The sequence below is a fragment of the Oncorhynchus clarkii genome, chromosome 27 (assembly GCF_045791955.1).
Source record: "Oncorhynchus clarkii lewisi isolate Uvic-CL-2024 chromosome 27, UVic_Ocla_1.0, whole genome shotgun sequence".
Taxonomy (NCBI): domain Eukaryota; kingdom Metazoa; phylum Chordata; class Actinopteri; order Salmoniformes; family Salmonidae; genus Oncorhynchus; species Oncorhynchus clarkii.
In genome coordinates this window covers 15,682,353-15,688,408 of record NC_092173.1, presented here as the reverse complement: position 1 = coordinate 15,688,408, position 6,056 = coordinate 15,682,353, and positions in this window count along the sequence as shown.

The following is a 6,056-nucleotide window of genomic DNA, read 5'->3' as shown; positions in this document are numbered from 1 at the left end:
TCAGTGGTGCTGAATGGACAGCGCCGCAGGTGCAGATCTCCTAGCAGCTAGCTAGTCTGACAGGTAGTCTATAGCGGTGGCAGTAGTCAGATTGAACTCCGTGGTGCTGAACGGACGGCGCTGCTGTCTAGCCAGATATAATTATCCTGCTTGTGGGCAGTTTGTCACATACTGAAAATTAGCTCTTTCTGAGGCACATAAAAATCTGATTGGGGGCCATAGCACGCTCACACATGTCATGCTCTTTAGTTTCGTCCACCACCCAATTAGCACCGTGATTCTAATCAAACGTAACGTTTGTTTTGATCATATTAATTTCTGACAACATAACCCCAGCTGTTGTTAAATGACACGGAACAACACATTATGGGATTTTAAAACATGTTTTGGGCAAATAACTACTTACCTTTAATTGAAGTCGGATGCAGTCAACCGTGTCAGTGTTTAGCAATTGCATATATCAGCTTTCCAATAGGCTGTGTCAGTGCTGATATGTGTAGTATGATGGCCAGCCTGAGCGGCAGAAGAAGCATCCGCCCCTTTGTTGCTCTTTGATTGAGCAAGTGTGAGCAGCACGAGCTGCAGCTGGTTTCTGTCTCTAGCAGTGATTTCCATTTGGCCGTCACTCATTGACATGCAGGTCTTCCAAGGGAAGCACCAAGCATCTCACCTCGCTATCACGCTCCCTTCTCTCTCATCTTCTCTCCAGCCCTCTAGATGCGCTGAGACAAGGGGCGTGGCGCAGGCGGTCATTACTCTACTAGTCTGTCAGTGCACTAAACTGCAATGACAGACACGAGACTTTTCAGCAACATGCTTGTTCAATAAGGCAGATAGACTAAATTAGTGCCATAGGGAATAGTTTGCCATTTGGTAAGCAGTCATGAGACAGCATGGGCATCTATCTGTATGCTGGTGCTGAGGAGGATGTCTAGCAGTGTCCGCAGTAGTGTACTATACTGCATACACAAACACAGGATGACCAAACACAAACATGTCTGTAACAACCTAATAATGATTAAGCAGTACACACACACAAATATACAGTTGAAGTCGGAAGTGTACATACACCTCAGCCAAATACATTTAAACTCAGTTTCACAATTCCTGACATTTAATCCTAGTAAAAAATACCCTGTTTTAGGTCAGTTAGGATCACCACTTTATTTTCAGAATGTGAAATGTCAGAAAAATAGTGGAGAGAATGATTTATTTCAGCTTTCACTTCTTTCATCACATTCCCAGTGGGTCAGAAGTTTACGTACACTCAATTAGTATTTGGTAGCATTGCCTTTAAATTGTTTAACTTGGGTCAAATGTTTCCGGTAGCCTTCCACAAGCTTCCTACAATAAGTTGGGTGAATTTTGGCCCATTCCTCCTGACAGAGCTGGTGTAACTGAGTCAGGTTTGTAGGCCTCCTTGCTCGCACATGCTTTTTCAGTTCTGCCCACAAATTTTCTATGGGATTGAGGTCAGGGCTTTGTGATGGCCACTCCAATACCTTGACTTTGTTGTCCTTGAGCCATTTTGCCACAACTTTGGAAGTATGCTTGGGGTCATTGTCCATTTGGAAGACCCATTTGCGACGAAGCTTTAACTTCCTGATTGATGTCTTGAGATGTTGCTTCAATATATCCACATAATTGTCCTACCTCATGATGCCATCTATTTTGTGAAGTGTACCAGTCCCTCCTGCAGCAAAGCACCCCCACAACATGATGCTGCCACCCCACAACATGATGCTGCCACCCCCGTGCTTCACGGTTGTGATGGTGTTCTTCGGCTTGCAAGCCTCCCCCTTTTCCCTCCAAACATAACAATGGTCATTATGGCCAAAAAGTTATATTTTTGTTTCATCAGACCGGAGGACATTTCTCCAAAAAGTATGATCTTTGTCCCCATGTGCAATTGCAAACCGTAGTCTGGCTTATTTATGGCGGGTTTGGAGCAGTGGCTTCTTCCTTGCTGAGCGGCCTTTCAGGTTATGTCGATATAGGACTCGTTTTACTGTGGATATAGATACTTTTGTACCGGTTTCCTCCAGCATCTTCACAAGGTCCTTTGCTGTTGTTCTGGGATTGATTTGCACTTTTCGCACCAAAGTACGTTAATCTCTAGGAGACAGCATGCGTCGCCTTCCTGAGCAGTATGAGGGCTGCGTGGTCCCATGGTGTTTATACTTGCGTACTATTGTTTGTACAGATGAACGTGGTACCTTCAAGCATTTGGAAATTGCTCTCAAGGATTAACCGGACTTGTGGAGGTCTTGACTGATTTCTTTTGATTTTCCTGTGATGTCAAGCAAAGAGGCACTGAGACTGAAGGTAGGCCTTGAAATACATCCATAGGTACACCTCCAATTGACTCAAATTATGTCAATTAGCCTATCAGAAGCTTCTAAAGACATGACATCATTTTCTGGAATATTCCAAGCTGTTTAAAGGCACAGTCAACTTAGTGTATGTAAACTTCTGACCCACTGAAATTGTGATACAGTGAATTATAAGTGAAATAATCAAACAATTGTTGGAAAAATGACTTGTGTCATGCACAAAGTAGATGTCCTAACCGACATGCCAAAACTATAGTTTGTTAAGAAGAAATGTGTGGAGTGGTTGAAAAAGGAGTTTTGTCTCTATTTTGGTTTGGTCAGGGTGTGATTTGGGTGGGCATTCTATGTTCCTTTTTCTATGTTTTTGTATTTCTTTGTTTTGATTTGGGTGGGCATTCTATGTTCCTTTTTCTATGTTTTTGTATTTCTTTGTTTTGATTTGGGTGGGCATTCTATGTTCCTTTTTCTATGTTTTTGTATTTCTTTGTTTTGGCCGGGTATGGTTCTCAATCAGGGACAGCTGTCTATCATTGTCTCTATGGCAATATGGTTCCCAATCAGAGACAATGATAGACAGCTGTCCCTGATTGGGAACCATACATAGGTAGCTTTTTCCCACATGGTTTTTGTGGGTAGTTAATTTCTGTTTAGTGTTTTGCACCGTTCAGGACTGTTTCGGTGATTCCCTTTGTTATAGTGTTCAGTTTAAATAAAGTAAGCATGAACACTTACCACGCTGCTCTTTGGTCAGATGATTCCTCATCTTCCGACGACGAATACCGTTACACTGACAAAGTACTCATCATTCACGGATTTGTTTTATATCTGAAGCAACTTGGCAAACAAGTTAAATAGTCAAAACAAATATTAAAAATAAATAGTTTCAGTAGCTACATTTCTTTGAGTTGACAATCCAAGAAGTTTGCAGCCATGAGTAGTTCCACAGTATATATACACTGCTCAAAAAAATAAAGGGAACACTTAAACAACACAATGTAACTCCAAGTCAATCACACTTCTGTGAAATCAAACTGTCCACTTAGGAAGCAACACTGATTGACAATAAATTTCACATGCTGTTGTGCAAATGGAATAGACAACAGGTGGAAATTATAGGCATTTAGCAAGACACCCCCAATAAAGGAGTGGTTCTGCAGGTGGGGACCACAGACCACTTCTCAGATCCTATGCTTCCTGGCTGATGTTTTGGTCACTTTTGAATGATGGCGGTGCTTTCACTCTAGTGGTAGCATGAGACGGAGTCTACAACCCACACAAGTGGCTCAGGTAGTGCAGCTCATCCAGGATGGAACATCAATGCGAGATGTGGCAAGAAGGTTTGCTGTGTCTGTCAGCATAGTGTCCAGAGCATGGAGGCGCTACCAGGAGATAGGCCAGTACATCAGGAGACGTGGAGGAGGCCATAGGAGGGCAACAACCCAGCAGCAGGACCGCTACCTCCGCCTTTGTGTAAGGAGGAGCAGGAGGAGCACTGCCAGAGCCCTGCAAAATGACCTCCAGCAGGCCACAAATGTGCATGTGTCTGCTCAAACGGTCAGAAACAGACTCCATGAGGGTGGTATGAGTGCCCGACGTCCACAGGTGGGGGTTGTGCTTACACCGTGCAGGACTTTTGGCATTTGCCAGAGAACACCAAGATTGGCAAATTCGCCACTGGCACCCTGTGCTCTTCACAGATGAAAGCAGGTTCACACTGAGCACGTGACAGACGTGACAGAGCCTGGAGACGCCGTGGAGAACGTTCGGCTGCCTGCAACATCCTCCAGCATGACCGGTTTGGCGGTGGGTCAGTCATGGTGTGGGGTGGCATTTCTTTGGGGGGCCGCACAGCCCTCCATGTGCTCGCCAGAGGTAGCCTGACTGCCATTAGGTACCGAGATGAGATCCTCAGACTTCTTGTGAGACCATATGCTGGTGTGATTGGCCCTGGGTTCCTCCTAATGCAAGACAATGCTAGACCTCATGTGGCTGGAGTGTCAGCAGTTCCTGCAAGAGGAAGGCATTGATGCTATGGACTGGCCCGCCCGTTCCCCAGACCTGAATCCAATTGAGCACATCTGGGACATCATTACTTAAAAATCATACAATGTGATTTTCTGGATGTTTGTTTTAGATTCCGTCTCTCACAGTTGAAGTGTACCTATGATAAAAATGACAGACCTCTTTGTAAGTAGGAAAACTTGCAGAATTGGCAGTGTATCAAATACTTGTTCTCCCGACTGTAGGTTACTCGTGGGCGTAGTTTTGTGCCAAGTTTGGTGTGGAAAAAAAGGATGCCTGCCAGGCAGGCTGAAACTACATCCCAACAAAACAGGCTGAAATTTCAGGTAGTCTTTTCAAACAGCTCTTACAATAAAAGGGCATTATTGTAATAGTTTTCACAATTTCACATTATTATTCCAACCCATTTCAATATTATCGCTTGCACAGTGCTCCTTGGGATGTTTAAAGCTTGGGAAATCTTTTTGTATCCAAATCCAGCTTTAAACTTCTTCACAACAGTATCTCGGACCTGCCTGGTGTGTTCCTTGTTCTTCATGATGCTCTCTGCGCTTTTAACGGACCTCTGAGACTATCACAGTGCAGGTGCATTTATACGGAGACTTGATTACACACAGGTGGATTGTATTTATCATCATTAGTCATTTAGGTCAACATTGGATCATTCAGAGATCCTCACTGAACTTCTGGAGAGAGTTTGCTGCACTGAAAGTAAAGGGGCTGAATAATTTTGCACGCCCAATTTTTCAGTTTTTGATTTGTTAAAAAAGTTTGAAATATCCAATAAATGTCGTTCCACTTCATGATTGTGTCCCACTTGTTGTTGATTCTTCACAAAAAAATACAGTTTTATATCTTTATGTTTGAAGCCTGAAATGTGGCAAAAGGTCGCAAAGTTCAAGGGGGCCGAATACTTTCGCAAGGCACTGTAAGTGGTGGACCACTGGTGTGTGACGTGTAGCCTATAGTTTAATTTTGAGCAGAAGGAAATTCACTCTGCTCTTTATCAAGAACCTGACAGATACAGGGTATCTTTCAGCGCTCCAACTCACCTTAGCTAGCCATCTCTGTCTTGATTACAAACTTATAAAACATGCAACTCAAATATGTAAATCATGAACATAATATAGAGGTAGGGCTTGAACCTCAAACAATTCTAATACAGTGATATGACATTATGTGATTGAGGAGTAATACAGCCTAATAATAATAATAGTAGTCTAATCATCACCATTATGCATAAATAATTCAAAGTGCATTTTGATTGAATGTGATTCAACTAATTCAAATGTGAATGAGCTCCTTTGCATTCAGGATAAATCGCTTGGAAAACGTGCTGCAAAACACTTGAAAATGATCCTATTTCACTAACTTGATTTCCAGGTAATTTGAGTGGCATCTACATGAAAATTCTCCTTTATGCTAGGTAAACACAAATGCATTTCTGAATATGATATATTATGCTTAAGCCAAATACCTTTGGCCCATATTTCATCTAATGGGATAGCCGAGTCCGGCCTGGTTGCCAGTCTGTTCAACTATTACATGCCATTCCTTGCATTCCGTGTCATTTGTCAAGATAGAGAGTAGGAGAGGATTGACACAGAGACTGGTACCCAGACTAAGTCGGGTCTACTATGAAGTAGAAATGCCCAGACAGACAGATGACATGCTCTATCCAAACCGATGATATACAACACA